A 22,638-nucleotide genomic window follows, 5' to 3' on the forward strand; every position below is an offset into this window, starting at 1 on the left:
ATGTGCTGCTCATGTGCTTCTATAGGCACGTGAAAGCGCGCGTGTGCGTGCGTGCGTGTGTCCACGACTAGTAACGTGCGGTTCTTGCTTGAGTGCAGGCATGCGTGAGTGTATGTGGTCCCTGGAAAAGCAGGTTCAAGGCTATATACGCGAGGTCTGTGTGTACACAGCGCTATGAGGTATATTGGGCGTCGCCGAAGCTGCTGTAATTGCGTGCACTATACGAACGCGTTCGCACGTATTGCCCGACGTCCTATAGATCTGGCGGCCTTGTTTGTTCCAGGCAAGAACACGAACGTGATTGGCACACCACAGTGGCGCGAGGCACGAACTGAGCGTCTACCGTGCCGTGACACGGAGGGAAGGAGGCAGAGAGGAAAGAAGGTACATATTTGGCTAACGTGAGCAGAAGGCGTATTATAGCTGCTGTGTACCTGGCGCAAAAGTTCTGCTAAGGAGACTTCGAGGAGACGTCGAGGAGGTTGGTGCACTTCTTGTAGAAGTAACGAAGCGCCTTGTATTACCACTGAAGAACAGAGAAACTTAAATAGCCTTAGTAACTAAACCATCTATGTCAACAGCTACGTACGGCTCTACTCTATTAAGTTTTCTGCCCGAGTGTACTGTTGGGTCGCTATTATTTTTACCCTTTCTGGCGTTTTTTTTTGCATTTATTTGTCTTAAATCGCTAGCGCTAGCTTAACGAGCTCCCCGAGTCGCCTGTCAACACACGGGAGCAGGCGCGAGACAGCTTTAAAACGAATCGCTGTGACAGTCTTTTCGGGAGTGTCGCAACGGCTCAGCTTCAGAATCCGGTTGTAAGACGTCACTGTGCTTCGTCGTATTAAATATATGTCTTCGCTTAGTCACACTCAGTATTTTTACTACCTATCGTTATCCTACCTTCAATTTCATGCTTAACAAGCCGTGGGTGTACTCGGAACAAGTTGGACGTCGCTCCTAGAGTAAAAGGTGGCAAAGTAAGAGTAAAACGGACATGACGATACGGGCGTATACGTAATGGAAGTTAATGCCAGGAGATATCAATTTGTGGCAAGAAGACAACGCTAGAAGCTATACATATAAAGGAGAAAGGAGTTTCAAATATACGTAAAAACATACGAACAAAGGAGGTGTAGCGGCTGTTCTTGGAAGCAGAAAAAAATGGCATGGACACTTTGGCAACTAAAGTGTTGAGAGGCGAAAGCCGAGGACACTATGCCGTGACGACTTCCGGTGGATGTGATGTCACACCGTTCCCGTGGCCATATCGATACCCAAATTACACATCTTTCGGGGATTTTAAGTGTTAATTACGCTTAATTACGCATTTTTTCATCTAATTTGACACAAATCCGACGTTTTTCCGACCATTCTGTGACAATTTGCACTATGCCGTGACGACTTCCGCTAGATGTGACGTCACAACGCTTTTTGGTCCCATCGCATTAAAAAAAAAAAGAGATGTATACTAACGGGAACGTCACATTGGAAAGCCGAGAACATGAACAGGGCACCTAGACTTCACAAGTGGTGGGATATATCTGCGCTATTAACGTTGCTGTTCCCAGTTATACCTCCCGGAGCATTCGGGCGTAATTGCACATGATCACGCACTCAAAAGTGGTAGCCCCGACTGTCAAATCTGAACCTCTCGACAAGTAGCGGTATCCAGCTGAACACAAAGAACATTTGCGCGCTGTCCTTGGCGAGAACTACAACAGTCCACGAAGAAAACAGCCGGTCGAAGACACAAGTACAGAAGCAACACAACGCACATTCCGAGAGCAGCGCGTCTTTCGCGCTTCGCGTGGAAGAAAGTGAAGAGGGTGAGGAGGAGAGTCTATGCATAGGAAAAGGAGGCAGCGCAGCAGCAAAAGTAGGGAAAAATGATCCCGGAAAGTGAGGACGGTTTTCGACGTTCGCGTTGTCACACATCGGTAGCGCGGTTCTTTTAGTCCGTGCCGACAAATTTGGGAGCCGTTTTTAGAAAGCGCCCTCCGCTCTATGCGTGTCGGTCGCCCCGAGGCAAATAAACGAGCCGCCGTGGTTCGGGCCTCCCGTTTGCTCTCAAGCTATACCCTGTCACTTACTGTGTTTATCTTGTTGCGAATTTCAGCCATCGCGAAAAAAAAAAAAAAAGAACTCACGAAGAGAGGGTAACCGCACCGGCATGGGCCGCAGGTTCCGTATGTTTGACAAGACGACGACCGCGTCTAATAAGCGCACAGTGCGTTCTTTTTTCGCTGTTTTTTTTTTGTAAACGCAAGAACTGAAACAATTTCAGAATCAATAAACTTTGCTCTATTTCCAGTTATAGCCCGAGACGTCAGGAGATAGTTCATAAATTAACGCCATTCCCTCGCTTCCCATCCACCGCATTTAAGAACAGCAAAAACGCCACGGAAGACAGCCCGCATATAGGCCGCTGAAATGTGCTACTAGGGCAAATCCTTGCTTGCAAATCGACGTGAGATAGATTTTTTTTTTATTATTTCGTATGTATCGTAAAATAAGACCATTAGGCAAGTTCGCCCCGATGCTGAAAGTCGAACCTCACGTGCCGTCTAGTCGTAACCCCAGCTGTTGAGCTATTTATGGCCTTCTTTTTTACATTTCTTTCGCTCCAACGACGCCATTCGCCACAGCACTTCTTTCTTTCTCTCTCTCTCGTACCACAATACGACTACCAGACATTATTTTCTTCCCCTATGCTGCCTGGCGTTCGTAGTGCAGTGCATGGTGTCGTTTACAGCCCAGCCAGACATCATTTTCTTGGCCGTAAAAAAATGGCTTGAGCGCATCTTCGTCCGGAGGCGGGCTATAAAAAATAAAATAAATGAAAAAATAGGTTTGGACTACCGTTTGGACCTCAGCAGACGCGCCTTCAGTAATGCATTCCGAAAATCTGCCCGGCCCACATTTTTTTTTTGTCGTTTTGCGGTATCGCGTAATCTCTCACCCCTTTTACGACCCTCTGATTTCTGCTTGCCTCCTCCGCACGTTTTCGCAGTTTGTCACAGTAAAAAACAGGGCCTCTACATTCAGGCCCGCTTTCTAATCCAAGTAAGCAATATTTAGCGTTCTACCGTTACCTGTTTGCATTTGTTAGGACTAAAGCTGCAAGCAGAACGCGAAACGACACATTAGGAAATTACGTATAAATCAGGCAAGATTACCCTTAAGTACGCGAGTCATATTACCTCCGCAGTTTCCACGCTTTCGTTCCTTCGCGCGATGGCGAAGTCTATAAAGTCGTTTACCAGGCTGCCAAAGAAATAAACATAAGAAAACGAGATTACGTGCGGTCGTGATGGGGCTGCTAATGAATATTTATAAACACATAATTCGCTAGCGCGTATTTCAGCTTTTGTGACTCCTTTTTTTTTTTTTGTTAGCATCGAGTAACAGCTGTAGAAGCGGAAAAGCGTGTCTCTGTGACGGTAACGCGAAGTCAAATGTAAAAATTGGCAGATACGCGTTGTTAAATGTTCTCTCGAGACTACAGCAGGCTTGCAAGAACTGAACAAGTCACAAGACAGCCAGTTAAAACGGGCCGCAGAGAACGGAAGAAATGGCAGCAGAGGACAAGGACAAATTCGATGGTGTCGGCGTCTCGAATTTATCTTCGTTATCTGTGCGACGCAGTAATTTCCCGAAGTCGGCAAGCGAGGAGAAACAAAAGAAAAGAAAAATGAGATTGAGAGTGAGAGAGAAGGCGTGTTCGTAGACAGCCAAACTGGCATCGGATTGAAAACGAATTTTTGGCCGTGTGTAAACGGAGAAAAGTAATTATTTCATGTAAATGTCGCATGCACGCAGATTATATCCGAGTTTAGAATTCGCATACGTCGCTCGGTGAACGTGGTCGTGTTAGCCTGATTAAGGAGGTGAACTTGTCTTAGCCGCGCTCCTGATTAAGAAAACGACCTGCTTTAAAGTTTTGTTATATCTTGTTACGGTGGGCTGCGCTGGATGGCGGCAGCACATACGATGTCTCATCTGCTGGTAGGAGCGATAGTCGACAACATTGATGGCAGCCGCACATAACGTAGTAGTGGTGTCACAAAAAATTAAAGCATGCCCTCAAAAAAAAAAATAACGAAAAGAAATCACATAAGAAATCACTGAATACCACTGCTGCATATGTGTTCTTCCTTCTCTCAGCATTTTCGTCAATATTGCACGCATGATTAACATCTCCGAAAAAGTGCCGTTTCATTCATTCATTCATTCATTCATTCATTCATTCATTCATTCATTCATTCATTCATTCATTCATTCATTCATTCATTCATTCATTCATTCATTCAGGGGCGAGGGCCTTGTCAAACTGCTTGCTGCAGCTTTTTTGCTTTCGTCCCAGCATTCCTTTTGTTATACGCGGAAGAATGCTGAATGAAGATTTGATTTGATTTCATTCATTCATTAATTAATTCATTCATTCATTCATTCATTCATTCATTCATTCATTCATTCATTCATTCATTCATTCATTCATTCGTTCATTAAAATACCTATTAAAGCATCTAAGTGTTGGCGGCTGCGTTGATTTCGCTCTCATCTCAAACAACCGTCACTGTCGTTAACGGCTTTCAGTTTCCAATAGCGCGTGTCATTCCGTCCGGCGTCCGACCGTGTGAAGAGCCAACTACTTTCCCATGCCAGTGTGACCGCAGGACACCGTCTCCCCCTCTCCCTCTGTCCGCGTCACCAGACCGGAAAACTTAAACCAGTGCCGCCTGTGTCAGTGAAAAGCAATGGGTTCTCATCGGGACACCTGAAACCGGCGTGGGAAGCGCCGTACAGCTCGGAACGAGAATTGCACAGAGGGTGCGAGAAAGCTGGAAGGCCCTGCTGCGAACTTCGTGCACCTGCCCCAACTCACGGGAGAAGGAACATTCGCAGAGAGTTTTGTAATGGATGTGAACTTCCTGTGGGGTTATATATACATGCATTGGTGCTCCGCTCAATAGACAAGAAAGAAAAGAGAATAATGAAGTTCGGGTAATTATTATGCAAGAAGAGGCGCGTGAAAACAGCTTGAAAATAAAATACAAAACAAAGCCAATGCAGTTTTTTGACGTTAGTTCCTGAGCAGAAAGACAGAAACGCAGAGGGGATCACAGAAGGCAAAAGGCTAAACTCTGATCTTCCTGTCCTTTTCTTGTTTAAATGTTCGTTGGCGATTTCCGTTCAGCGTCAAAACAAGTGAACAGACGTTCGGCGACCTTTCCTCGGGCACCCGTGGGTGATTTTATTTTAAAGGCGACGATTTCCGCCGCTTTCCAAGTTCGATAAACAATAGAGTTTCCGGGCAGGTACATGTGAGCGACGTTAATTATGAAGCAACTTCGTTTTTCTCGCTGTTGCGGTTTCTGTGTGCGTCGCGAAGAGCTGATATGACGGAGATCGAATTCAACACACTATATTCCGCCCACTATTAGCCCTGGCAGATTAGCACAATCCCCACTTATGCGTACTCAGTGAGTGTAAGTAACACAGCAGTAACACACGCACCCCAGTCCTTATACGTATACTGATTCGGTTAGTTCCTATAGCTATACATGCAGGGATGATCGCCGAGCTTACAGGCATACAATCTCATCCCTTTCAAACGTCCCCAGCCAAGACCTGGCATAATTAATGGCGCTTGAGTCTTGTAACGCACTCTGACCGCTCCAAATCTCTAGAAGTTGAGCGGAACTTCTTTCTTTGCCCATCCAGAGCTGTGAAGGACCAGAGATGCCGCAAGATCTCCGAAATAGTGCACAGCAGCAAATCTCGTCGCCTTGAAACTTTTGAAGAGGATGGTACCTCCGAATACGCACGTACAGTGAGCACTCCTATGCAATCTCTATGTAGCGCACACGTTTAATAATCAGGTACAAGGCACGCTTCTTCAAAAAAGTGACCGGTACCAACAAGCGAAGGCAGAACAACACACGTAGCGCATAGAAGAGCACGACGAATCAAACGCATCATTATTCTAAAGACCTACATGCGGAAAGCATTAGGGACGGTCGCTTTGAATACCTCACGTAGCCTTCCATGCGGATTTCTTGTCTACGCCAAAGTCTGTTGCGGCCGAAAATGTCTCATTCGAAGTTGAGTTGCACAGCAGCTTGCTAACAACTGGGTGAGCGTAACTCGGATTGAGACCAATACGATCGTATATTCCAGGAAAATGGTTCTCCGCTTTTTAGGAGCCCTGCCACACGCGGCCAAATGGTTCCTCGATGCCAGTGAAATCCTGCTGTGCCTTAAAAGAGCAGCAATCAGCTGCTTCATCTAAGGATGGCTTAGGGCGAAATCATCTTCATGGGTTCGCGAAACGTGGCTTGTGACTGTCATTTTCGCGTGTCTCATTCGGCCGTGATCATCACGGCACACATTTTCTAGCTTCGCAAAAGGAAAGAAATCCTCCAGTCTACCTGTAAACCCCTTGTTGATTGAACCAGCCATCGAATACACTATTTGCACTCGCGCTCGGCGTGTCATCAGGGCTGTGGTGTGATCTGCACAAATGACTTCATTTGGTTGCCATGATTACTTGCTCATTGCATTCGCCCGTACCCAAGGCGTGTCCGTCTGTTGAACACGGCACCGCATTCCTGCTTGGCTAGAATTTACGAACTCATAAATTTTACGTAGTATGGAACAGCCCTGCTAATATTCTCTTTGTATAATGCTCCTTTCTCAATCGCATCACTCGACACTCTTCTGTAAGCAGCGGGCGCTGTTAAGAAGATGCACGCTAGTATTCTGTAAATGCCTCAGATGCATGCTTGAATGACATACTGGGGCTATCATTCAGGAAATATTACGCAGGAATTGAATCACAGCATTAACTTAGTAATCTGCGATTCGCTGATGATAGTGCTTTGCTAAGCCACTCAGGGGATTAAATACAAAGCACGATCCATGACTTAGACGGGCAGAGCAAAACGGTGGGTCTAAAAATTAATATGCACAAAACCAAAGTAACGTTCAACAGTCTCGGATTCAGGGAACAGCAGTTCACGATTGGTAGGGATGCGCTGGAATTGGTAAGAGAACACGTCTACTCAGGGCAGGTAGTGACCGCTGATCCGAATCATGAGAGGGAAATAACTAGAAGAATAAGAATGTGGTGGAGCGCATATGGCAGGTTCTCTCAGATCATGAATGGCAGTTTACCAATATCCCTCAAGAGAAAACCCTACAACAGCTGCATCTTACCGGTACTCACCTATGGGGCAGAAACGTGGAGGCTAACAAAGAGGGTTCAGCTTAAGTTAAGGACAACGCAGCGAGCTATGGAAAGAAAAATTATAGGTGTAACGTTAAGAGACCGCAAGCGGGCAGAGTGGGTGAGGGAACAAACGCGGGTTAATGATATCCTAGTCGAAATCAAGAGGAAGAAGTGGGCTTGGGCAGGGCATGTAATGCGAATGCAAGATAACCGATGGTCCCTAAAGGTAACGGACTGGATTCCAAGAGAAGGCAAGCGTAGCAGGGGGCGGCATAAAGTTAACTGGGAGGATGAGATGAAGTTCGCGGACATAAGATGGCCTCGGCTGCCACGGAGGGTTAATTAGAGAGATATCGAAGAGGTCTTCGTCTTGCAGTGGGCGTAGTCAGGCTGATGACGATGACAAGAATGAATTATCAGCAATTAGGTAGGTACTAAAATAATGAGATGAAAAATTTAACTGACTCGGAAAAGGCGGTAGCTGCTTAGGGTGCTGTATGGTATGACCAAGCAACATACACTCAAGGCATTTTGCTCCCTTTTTTTCACAAAGGAAGGTGTCTTATTTTCACTGACACCATGTTGCCATTTTGTGATTTGACAAGACCAGCCAACTCAGCCGCAGCCGTAGCGGACGTTTCTTAGAATTACCAGTTCGGATACCCTATACCAATCTCTGAAGCTAATGGTATAAGAATGAAGACGGACTTCGCTTGTGCTTCCCGGACTGCATCAGACACTTTCTTTTATTTTGCGTGTCTGAAAAATATCCGGTTTGGAAGAGTGCATGGTGCGTGCTGGAGCCCTTCTGTCTGCTACTATATTCCTCAAAGCCGTGTGTTCGTAGAAGCGAAACGTGATCACATCTCCTGTCAGCTGCGATCATCCTTGCCGACCGGTGAAGAACGCCACGCCACTGCTCACCGTGTGCATTCCATCAATGTACACATTTCGTTTTACGCCTTAAGGAGCAAAAATTTTAAAAACGCCCACATCGCCGATGCTCCCACGAAGATGGTCCTTCATCCGATCTTTCCATGCAAACAAAAAAAAAAACTATGCGAAAGTGAAGGATGAATAAAATCGAGACGAACTAAGAAGAGAGATCGCTTCAATGCGGCGGCCGTCAGGCATCAGAGCGTTCTTAAGATACGAACAGTATCTTCCTTCGCCAGCCAGGATTGAGGCCCGAAACACGGACGCGAAAGGAACCAGGCACCGCTCTCCCCGCCCCTATACTTAAGGCCCGTCCGCGATTCTTCAAGAGCGATTCCAGCGTCAAAGAAGACTCTAGCCGCCGTATATATAGATAGACACGTGAAGGCGCCCAGCGAGCAGAGCCCGGCATCTCTTCTTCCCGCATGCCTTCTCGGAGAAGCGGGAAGAGTGGGGGAGGGCTGAAATCATTCCCTTACGTCGCTCTCACTAAACTCGACGGACAAGAAGCCAAGCGAATGGGGGAGTGAACGAAAGGGAAAGAATAGGGGGAAAGCAGGGCGCCCTGGAAATAAGCGAGGGGGCGGAGGCGGGAATGTTTTCCGCGTTGGTGATCAACGCTTGAGCGTAGGGAAGCCAGCGTCCTGGAAGGAGCAAAGCGACGGAGGGGAGCCTGGTCTGCCGCCGCCGGAGCTTTCACCGTAATGGCGTCGCCCTTTCAAGCTTAAAAAGGGTTGGATGCGAGCGCCCGGGACACGGAGCGGGCGTCCGCGCGATGTTCACATATATTACGGCAAGGTCGGTTTGGCGCTCGAGACACCAGCTGTCGCAAAGTGTTATGCGTGTACTGCAGCCGTCGCAGTCCTAGTATTACTTTTTCTTTTTTCGTTCTGAAAAAGGGAGCAGTTTAGGAGTGAAACGCACATAAGGATGCGAAGAATAAAGTGGGACCTGTTTCGAAGCCAACAGACTTTTTCAAACAAATGAAGAGGATGGGAAATTTAGTGTTTGTCGACTTGGCTCTTATGCGATGTCATTTGCTTAAACGGAATTGATAAAGATAGCAGGCGTTCTTCCCGACACTGTAAGACATTGAACAATTTCCAGCGCACTTCTCTAGCTCCGTTTTTTTTTTTTTTTCAAGGAGATAAGGACACGAATCTGGCGGCATCTGACACAGTATCCGAACAGTACCCGAATATTTATTTGATAAAGAAGAGCTTTCTACTCTGTTTCCATAGCCGAAGAAGTACAAAAGAAAAATATATTTTGTCGAAGAGTAAATGGACTAGGAGGCAACTCAAGAACAGTATACAAAAAAATAGAAAACTAATAAAGCATGACGACATGGTAACTGCACCTGCAATCGTAGCAAGATAAACTTCCGCTAATATGCAGGTGTAAATAACATCAGGTGATACTGAATAAAGCTCATAAAAAGGCCCACATTGAATAATTGTACGCTAAAGTATAAAAAAGCACTGACAGGCGTTTAATGCTGCTAAAAGTAATGCTGATACTGCAGCCATTATTAGCACTGCTTACTAGACGTGCAGCCAGCACTTCCACAGCATGAAAAGAAGAAAAAACGGACTCCCTATGCTTTATAAAATCTCTTCATTAACTTCAAAATATCGTGTAAGAACTTAACCAGTACTGAATGCCGAGTAAGGCGTCGAATCAGGCCGGATAATCATGATCGACAACGCAGAAAAGCTATAAGCAACTGTGTAAGCAGCTTTTGATCAGGACTGGCGCTACCAGAAAAAAACAATGTTCCGAACACCACATATCTGAGACCTCGCTTGCCTCAGGTATGCAGGCTGGGAAAGTGATATCACGTTTCGAACCAGTTAAGATATACAAAAGCAATATCATACAGTTCATTGTACGCTGGAATCTTCCTAGTTTTCGGCACCACACCCTGTTAAGATTCGAAACAAGTTTTAGCACGAATAGTGAACACGCAATTATCTCAGTTTTTACTGTAATCCTCCGCCTCAGAAACCTCTAGACAAATTTAGGCTTCAGGCATATTAAGTACGTATCTCTCTACACAGATTACATACAGCTCAAGACATACCCTGGCCAATAGTTTCAACCGTTGTAGTTTTTTTAACTTTCTGTCACGCCTATACCTTGTCGCTTCTTCGCTTATATTTTCTAGCTTTCGTGCAGCAATTGACTGTGGTCGAGGCCCGAATGACGCAGGTAGTAGGTGCACTTCACACCACTGTTTCACTGCATAGATATATAAAGCTGTCACACTGAAAGCATCGAATGACGCCTTAGGACCTTTCCCGTTCATTCCTTTCACTGGTCCTAACCATGAATGAATCTCACGAGCACGGAGCCGGATTCGAGATGCAGCTGTTCAACAGAACGTCGAAACCTGCTTGCCAGAAAACTAGTTTGCATCACTTACTCGATTTCCACATGCGTTTAAGGACACTATAGTTAGATAGCTTTTCTCCGTTCAAGAATCCCCTTCCAGCCAATGGCGTCGGCCGATTCTCATGACAATGCTAGTGTGGCAAAGTAGGGAGTGGCCGATCAAAGGGGAATAGAGGGAGCGGAGAATTCTCTCTCTGCGACGGGGAAAAGCCGCTTAGTTCTTGAGTTGTATCCAACTATAGTACTCTCCTCAAGTGCATCGCGCATATCCAACACAAACGAGTGAATAAATAGACCGTTTTCACCGGCGCCACAGCCTTACTGGCAGACGTACGTCCAGCCCGTGTTAACCGCACCTAGCCTGCGAGGTATATAAGATGAACGCGAGCCATGTATGGGCAGGCCCGGCTCTTCTCGCGAGGCAGATAAAGGCCGGACCCAAAGGGAAAAACTGGGGGGTGAGCGAGAAACGGGAGTAAGGAAAGGAGGGAAAACTACCCTTTCTCCCGAATTGACTCCGGGGAGCTTTTCTAAAAGGCCTCCGACGACACTGTGTTCCGTGCGCGAGGGGAGGTGGTGGCAGCAGCAAGTAGAGTCGCCGCTGCCGCCTCCCCACACCACTCGCCTCCGTTTGTCCCCGCTTCTTCTGCCTCCCCATCTCTCCTCATTCCCTACCGAGTTGTTGTTGCAACCTCCTTTCGGTATCTACTCCCCAATCGCGGCCGCGCTTGCTTCCTACTTCTGGTCCTCTCCTCTTTCTTTTTATCTTTTCCCTTCACCGACCTAAACTAGGGCACACGCACAACCGCCGTTCAGTTTCGCGTTCTTTGTCCTCCCGTGCGCGCTCCCCATTTCCCTAACTCTGGCGTTCTTTTGCTTCCCTTTATCTTGTTTCGTCCCTGGTGGCAGCGCCCACTTTCCTTACACTATTGCCTTTTTATCTCGGTTTTCTTCCATTCTATCTCTCCCTTATTCTTTGCTCCTTCCTTTCTTATAGGATCTTCTTTCGCTCCTTACTCCCTAACCGTTCCCGGCCCTGCCCTTTTCTCCCCATTCTTCTTCATTCCTTGGTATCCGACTGGCCCACTTCTCTCTTCATCTTGTGCGCCGTTTTCTTCGCCCATTGGGGACGTTATATATGTGTTCCCGCCTCTTTCCCTTTTTCTTCATCTTCTCCTTCGAGCTTCACGCCAGGCGCGCGTGTAATGCGAAAAATGCTTTTGACAGTGCGGAAGGACCGGTTAAATAACGGTGTCGGCGTAGGCTTCCGACATTTAGTACTTTATTTAGACCATGCAGGTTCTTTCCACCCCCCCCCCCCCCCCCAGCCCCCGCCTTTCTTTTTTTGCATGTAAAGATACGAACACCATAATGGAGTAAACAAGGCGTATAGACCGCGTCCGTGATAAAGAACCTCGTTTCTTTCGCACCGTCCACATTTTTTTCTTTTTGTTGTTCCGGCAGCTTTTCGCACCGAATATGCATATCGCGCACGTCTCGGTGTCTGTGCTTGTTGGCTAGCTTTGTACGGAACGCTGCCCAGACTCGCATACACCCTGTACCTGTAGGCAGATAGTACATGCAAATAATCAGCGAGACAGTATATGGAAAAGACGACGTACAGTCGTGACTAGCATGAAAGGGAACAAGCTTTAGCATTCAATAATTGATCACTCCATATTTATGCGTGACAAGTACAGCTTTTCTCCTTTTTTTTTCAGCTAGTTTTCATCTTGGCGTATAATATCCAAAAGTCATTCTCAAAGTTAGTAGAGAAATAACCGGAAAATTCGCGATTTTGTTCAGGAAGTTTGTTACCTCTTATATTGCTCACGAATGAATACGTTAGCTGAAATGAAACGGCCTAGAAATATGCGGCACTCGAATTTTAGGGTTGCCGAACCTATGACGCGCTGAGATGAGCCTTTGTTCACCAGCTGCCGCGAGATGCATTTGAAAATAGGTTTATTATTAGCCATATCGAGGCCCCGATACAGCACAACAGCTAGATTCGTGCTCGGTCACCGCCTTTTAAGAGCGAGAACACGGGAGTGTTCTCGGCAGATACGATGGCAAAGGCTGTTTGGTGGATTTTGTGCATGCAGGCGTAGGAACAATCACGTTTCGCAGGTTTACTCAATGTTCATCATTCGACGAATGGTAATCGACGTAGTTCTCGCCACTGCTTACATCCCGTGCTTGCACAGCAGCATCTCTGACGGTTGTAGGACAGTATACACTGCAGATGCTGTAGGTTCCCGTGTTTAGATCCAAAGCTTCCTACGATATAAGTTTGTGGTATCGATTTTCAGCACTCGAAACAGCAGTTACGTAGACACGAAGTGGGAAGAGAGAAAAAAAAAAAAGACATGCCCGATGAACAGTCTATTTTTTTTTCTATGCTATAAAAAACAAAGGATGCACAGGTGCCAAAAAACTTTCAAACACGACTAACTAAATAGCTGAAAAAACGTTTTATTTCATCAAACACGACTAAATGAATAACTGAAATAAAAGTTTCATTTCTGCCTCCACCTTTGATATCAAGAGAAAATTTCAGTCTCCCTGGTAGTCCTACACTGAATTATACAGAATAATTTACGATATGTTGACACTTCAGCCTAATGGATTTACTCGTGACCAGCCGCGGTGACATGGTGGTTATAACGTTCTGCTGCAGAGCCCAATGACACGGAAACAAATCTGGCCTGAGGCGGTCGGATTTCTATAGAGGCGAAATGCAGAAACGCCCGTGCGCTTTGCAATTTCACTGCACGTTGAATAACCCCAGGTGGCTGCAATAAATCAGGAGCCGTCCGATACGATGTCTTTCATTAGTGCATGTGCAGCTTTTGGATGTTAAAAGCCACACACATGCAACCATTGCCATATATGATATCATATATGATATATATGATACCACCACCATTTATGATATATACATATGACTGACCACCATTTCTTCCTACAACTCTTAATATGCGCACATATACCATAAAGCGCCGGGTAGAAGAGCGCCGGGATAGAATAATATTTTTTCCTCGATTTTAGAGCGCGAAGTTGCCGCCCACTTTATGGTCACTTTATGGTCGCTTTCAGGTCAGCTCTTTCCACGACAGCAGAGGTGGTTTCCAGGCGTTTCGGGTTTCAAACAAAACAGAGAGCATGCAGCGATCATGAACAGATCTCCAGCATGTACAAAGAATGTTGTTGTCATAAATGTGGGTGAAAACAACCCATTTAAAAATTGCATTAGTCACTGACAAATGAAATGGAAGGGGGGGGGGGGGGGGGGGGGCAGGAGTGGGTCGGCTAAAACCGGCACATCTCTAGCAATGTTAAGCAAATGGATTCCGGACGCAGGCGCCGGCTCGTCTCTCGTATCTCAGTGATGTCCTCTATCTTCAAGCCGCTGTAAGATATACTGAAGACCAGTATACGTTTGAAAGAAACATCAGGAAATAGACTGTTCTTCGACAATCCTTTCCTCGGATCCGACGAAGTCGACGAATTCGACAATGATAAATAGTTGATGTTTCTGAGTACCTCGAAAGAATGTCTGCCAACTCCTTCCTCTCACTGAAGAGATTGCGAATCGGTCGTACTAAGCGCAGAAAAAATAATCGTTCTTTCGTATTGTTGTCCTAAAATTCTGCCAGTTTTCCTACCTGCGAGGTTTCCCGGTTTGTTAAGAACCGCAAGCTTAAAGAAAGGTGCAGCTGTGATTTCCTTCCTTCCTCATCGCTATTGTTCTTTCTTCTAACCACAACGTTTTTCTCCCCCAAAACAGTTTGGGAGGTTATAAATTTGTGCGATATAAATTAACAACGACATTCAACGGACTAATGAAATTTTCGTTTCTACAGGCACTGAGTGTTGATATATGACGCGAAAATCTTGGAGAAAGAGTCGATATTAGTTCTCAAACTTTCGCAAAACGTTGTCGTGTCCGTGGTTTCTAGTATATTTTGCTTACATTCTTTTAACTGTACTAGTGTTGAACCGAGCATGGTCCTCTTGTGAGCGTGTAATTCTCGTAGTAATCAATACCCTCTTTGTTCTATCATGAAAATGCTTTATAGTGGGACTGAACGTACACCAGTTACCGATTTATAACGTTACGGCTCTTTTCTCAAACAATATAATTATCATTTTCCTGGCTTAACCACTTCGGTTTTTAATGACCACCCCGGCTAGAAAGTTCAAGACCAATACAGTAGCGCCTCCTTACAAGAAAGAATTAATCCAGCGTTCAAGTAAACCCAGTAACTACCGGTGATAGCCCGGGTAAACTCTTCCTACCAGCAAAAACTCCAAGACAGTTGGGGGCAAAAATACAACGCTACAAACGAAAATACAAACGAAGTACAAAAACGAAGTACAACAAAATACAAAATACAAACGAAGAACCTTCCTTTATAGTTAGACATCGGACATTTGTTAGTTTCTATACCGGCTAATCTCAACTCTGATCCTGGAAGACTAAGCTAGTTTGAAGAAGCTGACACGATACAAGCCAGCGCTGTCAAGCACAGGAGACAGTGAGTTGGCCGCATAAAGAAAAGGCAGTCAGAAATAAAGAAAAAAAACAAGGACCAACGAAAACGAGCTTCGTTCCTCTCGGTCGTGCCCGAGACCTCCGAATTCTCGGGCTTTTCCTCACAACGAACATACACAACCGCACGGGACCTCATCTTTTTCTCAACTTCATTACGTAGGCGCGCCTCCGTTCTCCTTGAACCGCCGCGCGCCTCTCCATTCTTCTTCTCCTTACCATTTAGCTCACGTCCGTCAATTAAAGTTGGACAGAGTTGAAGCTGGAAAGAGAAGGAATACCCGGAGTCTCTTAGGCTCTCTCTCCGTTTCTTATTTTTTTTTCTTCATTGCGGCTCGATCTGTTCGACCGGTTCCTGCTAAACTTTTCCCAAAGAGGGAGCCTGCGTCAGTGAATGGACCACCTTGGAACTGCTTGTGGTGAAGGACCAGCTGCGGTCTGGCGCTATTATTCGGGGAAACGACGAGATTCTTTAATTCCGAACCTGCGCTGCCCGCGGGGCCAAGAGAAAACGACATAGCGAGCCGGACAGAGCGAAAAAAGGAAAGAAAGAAGGAAAGGAAGAAGGAAAGGAAGAAAGAAGGAAAGAAAGAAAGGAAGAGAGAAAGAAAGGAAGAGAGAGAGAGAGAAAGAAAGAAAGAAAGAAAGATAGAAAGAAAGAAAGAAAGAAAGAAATTAAGAAGGAAGGAAGGAAGGAGGGCAGGAAGGAAGGAAGGAAGAAAGAAAGAAAGAAAGAAAGAAAGAAAGAAAGAAAGAAAGAAAGAAAGAAGGAAAGAAAGAAAGAAAGAAAGAAAGAAAGAAAGAAAGAAAGAAAGAAAGAAAGAAAGAAAGAAAGAAAGAAAGAAAGAAAGAAAGAAAGAAAGAAAGAAGAAGCAACCGTAATAGCGCACACTGTTTCAGACGGCTTTGTGGGCACTTATCCTTGATCAGCATTTTTGTATTAAATCCCTCCATAAGGGCATTCGGCACGGTGAATTTTCGGATATAAAGAAGGCAGAATTAAAAGAGTTTGGATAATAGATTGGTTATGCTACAGAGTAAAATCTGATTAGGCAAACACCGTATTTTCGCTATTGCGAACCACAAATCCACCACCGCACTCGCTTCAGCAACAATGTTCACCGAGCACTTAGTATCTTCAGGATTACGAAGCACAAATCTGCGACCGCACTCGCTTCAAGAACACTGTTATCGCAGTGACGCATACTCTCCGACATTGCACTGCCGCATCTGCGGAACAAGCATTTACGAGACGTTATATACAGAGCATGGCGCAAGGCTCATGAATAAGCAAGCTCCGAGTCTTAATAATGAGCAAGAAGAAAGTAGTTGCTATCCGCACAGCACGCACAAAGAGGAATTTCCATAAACTGACTTTCTGTTTACCTTAATTCTGCAACAAAGGGGAGACGCGTAGCAAGACGGAGAAAATGGGAACAGTCACGCGATGCACTGAGAACTTAAGAACAATGCCGCCGCAGTAAAGATAAAAAAAAAAAAGACATCGCACGTATTCCACGTGTAGTACACCGACGTGTAGTTCACACTTTTCAAAAAATGCCGTCTCGACCGCAGTTTACTGCAGAGGATCTCGGCGGCACTGGTTGCGAAAGGTATAAGCGGCCAAGCCTAAGATGTCATGGGGTAAAGAGGTGAGTAACAAAGAAAGACCGAGACGATCGTGTTCTCTAAAACGGCGCGGATAAGAAAAGAGCCTAGGCGGGAAGGGAGGCTGCAAAAAGGCCTGAGAGCGACCGCGTCAAGCGTGCATACATTTGTACTCGACTCCGACGAGTAGCGTGCAGGTTTTCGCAAGCTGCACACGCCGTATACGCGGTCAGGTCTGGAAAACGAGAAACGTTCTGGAGCAGAGCTCAACTCTGCCTTGCTCTCATATTAACCCTGCTTCAACCAAACTGCCGTCCAATGAGTGGTTTGCAAGCATTATTAATTTATTTCATTTACAAATACTGCAGGCTGTTTTCGTGCGCAGTCAGGAGTGGTTGCAACGATGTGATCAAAAACTAAACAGACATCAAGGTCACTTGGCAAACAGCAGTACAGGAACATACTGCGATGTGTGGAACAATGATAAGGTCGAAATAAAAAGACAATCAAACAGATTAACATCGCCAGCACTTAACAAATCGCTTCAAATCTCTTTGCTTCGAATACGCTCCACAAAAGCGTCAACAGTAAAGCAGTTTACTGAAATAGCAGGCATACTATTTTCAAGGGCGATTGTACTTGTGAACAGGGAATATCTATATGAATTAATATGACTTTTAAATTTTGGTTTGGTTTGCATTAAATGTTAGACGGAGAGACGAACAACACTTTTGAAATCGGTATCTATACTGGCGTAAGTGTTTTGAAGAATACGGAAATACGCACGCGCTGTGAATAGCTATAGGATACTGAAACGCTCCCGCACCGGAACAAGCCAGTAGATATGCCGATTATCTCTGCATGGATATATAAGGTGGTGCCGCGGCTCGACCAATCAACAAATAGACACAAAGTAATAGGCGAGAACTGTATCGCTCCGCCCCATAAGCACTGATTAGAGGGCTTAGCACAGCGAAGACGTAGCAGTGCAGACGTATACCGCACCAGACGGGAGCCTACTGCACATGCAGGTGTCTGTCGCGCATGCGCAGTAGCACGTGCTTGTCAGCCTATAGCCACTGCATATGCGCAGCAGATACTCGGCTGTTCTAATATGCGCGACTACGAGGGTACCTCTTCGCTGTACTAAAATTCTTATCTCAGTTGCCCGTCTTCTTGCCAAGAACCGTGTCGACCTTCGCCAAACTCCGAGTGTCTTAGCTGCCTCACACCACCTGCACCAACCCGTCCGACAGCTGGGCTGCTAAAAATGCTCTGGGACTACATTACAACTCGCAGGGCTAAGCCGGTAGATGGTCTTCCAGCACCCTTACTTCTTCTGGGCGGTGCACAGAATTTATCGCGCGGGCAGTGTGCGCGGCAACGCGCTTTGCCCTCACGTATAGCATTAACCGAAGGGGACCGCCTAAGTCACGGATGCGAGGACCGGTGGCAGCGAACAGATTGCCCGCGCCACATAGCCAGCGCAGGCGGTGGCGCGCAGGGAGCCGGGTGAGGTTCCTATAAATCACCGCCTAACCTGCACCCAGAAGCGGCGTGCCGGGATAGCGAATATAGAGAGAGCAGACAGTGGCGCTGAGGAAAGATCGTTGCGCCCTCTAGCGTGTTCCTGGAAAGCGGCTGAGTAAGGTTTCGTCACCCCGGGTGTGCGCTTAGAGGACAGCCCATAGCTCTTGCAAAGGAGAAACATCAAGCACACACTGCGTGTGTAACGGAGTAACCGGTTGCTAGGTAGACGGCAGGTATCCCACGATCTTACATGAGATGCTCAAAAGCTAAGACGGAAATGACTTGCGGGACTAAGCCACGGAAATCTGAAAATTGTATGCGTGGACCAATTACCCCAGCTGTCTTACGTGCGACTTAGGAGTGCGAGAACGTTTGGAGAACAGTGAACAGGGGAGGAAGAAGACCAGGTTTAAAAAAAATTGACTAAAGAGAGGGCCAACTGGTCAGCTGAATTAAGTGCCCGGTGTGTCGAAGTTTCCCATTCGCGCCAGAGATCATGACAGCTCGGTAAGGAATGAGTGATTCAGTGCGGTATACGTCACGGTAGGCGCCATGATTACAATAACTTTGTTGTTCGTTTTTTAGTGCACTCGATCCAAGTTCAAGACAAGCGTGAGCTGCAGTTGGTTGTGTCTGAACGGTCAGGTCAGGGGGATCCAGTATTGTCCTCATGCTGTTGAGTCAGTTGCACTACATGGCTATCAGCTGCCGATACGATCGACCTCCTCTTATAACAAGACACGTAGTCAGAAGATTGGATATCGCAAATTTCGGAGATTGACTGCGGTTTCTGCCAAATAGTGAACCGCAGTGCTAGCACAGCTATGTCTATAGTTTGACAGAACAAACAGCGCGATATGCCGGAATGCACTGACCGTACAGAGTCCACAGTCTAGTCGGACTTAAAGCATGTTAAACGCGAGGCTTGGCTTAAGCCGCAAACAAAAACAAAACAAAAAATAAAACAGCAGGAGGACACCCCTAAAAGCCAACAGGGTGTTGGGTTCAAAGACCATGGGAGTAAGTTACATTTAAGCTAAACGCCACTCAGTCCACGAACAAAGACACGACGATACTTTTCTTCGCCTCGGATAACGAATGAAACTGTCCACCAGACCATTTAATGACGGCTCTAAGAAGCATTCTTGCCGTGACTCCGGCTTGCTGCCAGCAACTCCATCCTTTGACCGCCTATACTGCGCCTTCCATATTCGCTTCTCCGCCCTTTCGCCTGCATCAAGACGAACAGAGATTTGACGACTTCCGGTGGATGTGACGTCACATCGTTCCCGTGGCTATATCCATACCCAAATTATACAGATTTCAGGAATCTTAAGCGTTAATTACGATTAATTACACATTTTCCGATCTAATTTGACACAAATTCGACGTTTTTTCGACCATTCTGAGACAATTTTCACTATGACGTGACGACTTTTGGTGGATGTGACGACACACCGTTCCCGTGTCTATATCGACGTCCGCGCTATTTCGACACAATTTCGACATTGTTTTCTATAATTAATTAACTAATTTTTCTACACTTATCAAACAAGACTTCTAGGTTCATTTTTTCCTCCTCTATCTGAAGCAGCCATTCGGTTTCTTCTACCTTTTTTAGTTCCCGAGTGAAATGTGTGTGACACGCTTTGTTAACGGACGGACGACAGTACGAGCCATTAAAGGCTTTCGCCGTAAAATACAAACAACGCAGCTGTAGTCAACATCAAGGTATACGTGCAATAACGTTAAGCGCTTGTTTGACGTCAAAGGAATGCAGCCTTAATCTGTGTTTTTTCTTATAGCTTTTTGCATCGCTAGCTTGTCTCATTCGTTAATAATACGGCTCCATTGCAGCAGGAATTCCTGTCAGCTGCGCGTAATCAAACTAGACGACATGCTAGCCCCGACACGTAGCTTGCGATAAACAGTTTTAAACGACACGGCTGTGCAGGTCGCTTTCACCACATGGCTTCAGAAACGGCTGACGCAGTCGCAACAACAGCAACAAAAATGGAACGCGAACAGCGTAGAACAAGAGTTTCACTACCTTAAATTCAATTAAAAGCTGACGGGAGGGGTATGGTGGAGAGGGAGGGACGACATTAGGCCTCTTTTAAAAAAACTTCGCCCTCTGCTCGAAAGACTATCACCAAGGGGAAAAAAACAGGAAAGGAAAGGAGACCAATAAATTACGCACAGCGCAGACGTGCATGCTATATATTCTAGACGCTATATATGTTTGTGCACGGGGCTCTGAAAATGGCTGCTCTTAACGTAATTTCTTAAGCCAGCTGGAGTAGACAACGGCAGAACGCATGCGTTGCGAGGGCGTGCAGTTTGCATAAACGACGCCGTAAAAAAAAAAAAAAAATGCGGGCATCATTTCCTGCACTCGCGTACGTTCACAAGCGGGACATTTAAACTTGCTTTTCTTTTTCGCGATAAAAAGTGCGTCTGGTTGAAAACGCGCGGCTCCACTGTTTTGTTTTCTGTTTATTTTGCTTTTCAGTAACGCTCCCGAGAGGTTTAACAGCCACTCCTATCGTTTATGACAACAAAAAAATAATACGAAGCTTGCGGAGAAAGCTGGCCGGTTTTATATAGCCAGCTTGTGCGCATGTTAGTCTGCAGTCAGCTGTATTTATACTATTCACTTTGAGCAGCGATTTATTTGTAACTGCTGTTAATACGAGATACGATACTAAGTGTGACAATGCGACGCGAAGCATGCAAAAACTATGCTGCTAAACGCTGGACGTGTTTGTGCCAGAATGACTTTAGAAATACAAAGTGTAGATACAAACCACCGTACCATAAGCGCTGTCTAATTAACACCTAGTTATTTACACCGCACATGGTAGGAGTAGAACTCGCTTCCCTCCATTGTTTTTGAGGCTGATAACTCTGTAGAAGAAAGTGCGCCTGGTTTTCTGAATTTAGCTTTGTTCGTTGTTTACTGAGTGCAGTGCTGTTTATTGCCTGGGTTATTTGTATTGTTAACACTTTCTAGGACCTTATGCTATACCACTCCCGCTTGTGCGAATGTAAAGGAGTACTAAGTATGCGTAAAACTACAGTAATCACTCTGCCAATTGCAAGAGCAGACGGGTACAAGGCAGGTGACGGGCTCGTCAAGATACGCAAACGAAAGAAGGCAGTCTCATGGAACGAAGGCAAGTATAACGCAGAGTTACTATTTCGTGCGGTTGTGATGAATAGCGAAGAAAATTGATTAATCGTTTTATTTCCTGCCGCAGTTATCCCGATCGAGGTGCTTAAAAGAAGAAGGATAGACAACCAAATTAGCTATGCACCCTGGCCAATCCCCCACCGTGGGTGTGTGCCATTAAGCCTGAGGACATCATCATCATCATCATCAAATTCGAGCAATTGGAGCTGCGGCACGAGGGGTCACAGAGATGTGCCGGAGCTACTCCTCCCGGACGAAGACGAGAGTTAATTAGTCCAAGAGGTTTCAAGTCAAAATTTCACCCAGCGAAATCTCATATGTGCCCCAGGTATTCTCATATACAGGGAGCTACTGAGCACGGACACAAGGCACGGTAACGATTACTATAGCATGCGGCACATGACCCTTTTTCCAGTATCTTAGACTGGCAAGGGGTGCCATTCACGGTCACGTGACCTAAAGGAACTGCAGCGCCCTCTGCGTTTGGTGGTGTGTTAAAGCTTTGAGATCACTGTGGCGACCCGTATTGGAGCAATGCGAAAGCAAAATGTCCACATACTATATCGACGTCCGTGACTTGTGACGTCCATGTGCTATATCGACTTCCATGGCTATTTTGACATCTAAGTGTGTTTCTTTAGCGTTTTTTCGCGTTTAATTAAACTAATTACATCTCATCGACCAAATTTTTCCCCACAGCAATATTTATCACACACTATCACAATCACACTTTCACGCATTTATCTTCAGAGAACGATGTAATCGTGCGGACAACATTGCGGACACTCTTTGCTGACGCGGCAGAGCCATATAATGCTCACGCATTAAACATAAGCTCAAAAAGTTGTCTGACGTTCAGACTGCCGTCCAAAGCAGCGCATCCGTGCGAATAAACGTTACCAAGCGCAAGTTCCTGCTGTTTCAATGGCACGACTTGTCGTCGACACTCGGGAGAGGTGTGCTGTACACGACCGAGGGGTTTACGACCACGACCTCGAACAGCTGTTTTTGCGTCACGGGCACGACCTTGGCGGCACGGGCAAGCGTAGGCGGGCAGACGCGCCGACGTGTCAGCTGTGTGGCTCCGCACGGGATCATCCTGTCGTCGCTTGACGTATACACACTTTCGGGCGCTGTCAAGCTCATCGCCTCAATGAAGGCCACCACCTTGTTTACCCTTCCCACATC

General features: G+C 46.1%; 2 protein-coding genes across 5 annotated transcripts in view; one reads left to right on the top strand and one right to left on the bottom strand.

The window, feature by feature from the left end:
* Liprin-gamma (liprin protein kazrin) overlaps window positions 1-22,638 on the bottom strand; it is a 148,607-nt gene that overhangs the window by 83,151 nt on the left and 42,818 nt on the right. The window lies entirely within an intron of this gene.
* The window catches only part of LOC149363953 (uncharacterized), a 103,538-nt gene continuing 81,305 nt past the window's right edge, over window positions 406-22,638 (top strand). Inside the window, exon 1 of the mRNA XM_089573927.1 lies at window positions 406-481. The gene's annotated coding sequence lies outside the window, so the exon portion shown is untranslated. The remainder of the gene's footprint in view (window positions 482-22,638) is intronic.

This window comes from Amblyomma mixtum, chromosome 2 (assembly GCF_055824585.1).
Source record: "Amblyomma mixtum isolate Tamu chromosome 2, ASM5582458v1, whole genome shotgun sequence".
Taxonomy (NCBI): domain Eukaryota; kingdom Metazoa; phylum Arthropoda; class Arachnida; order Ixodida; family Ixodidae; genus Amblyomma; species Amblyomma mixtum.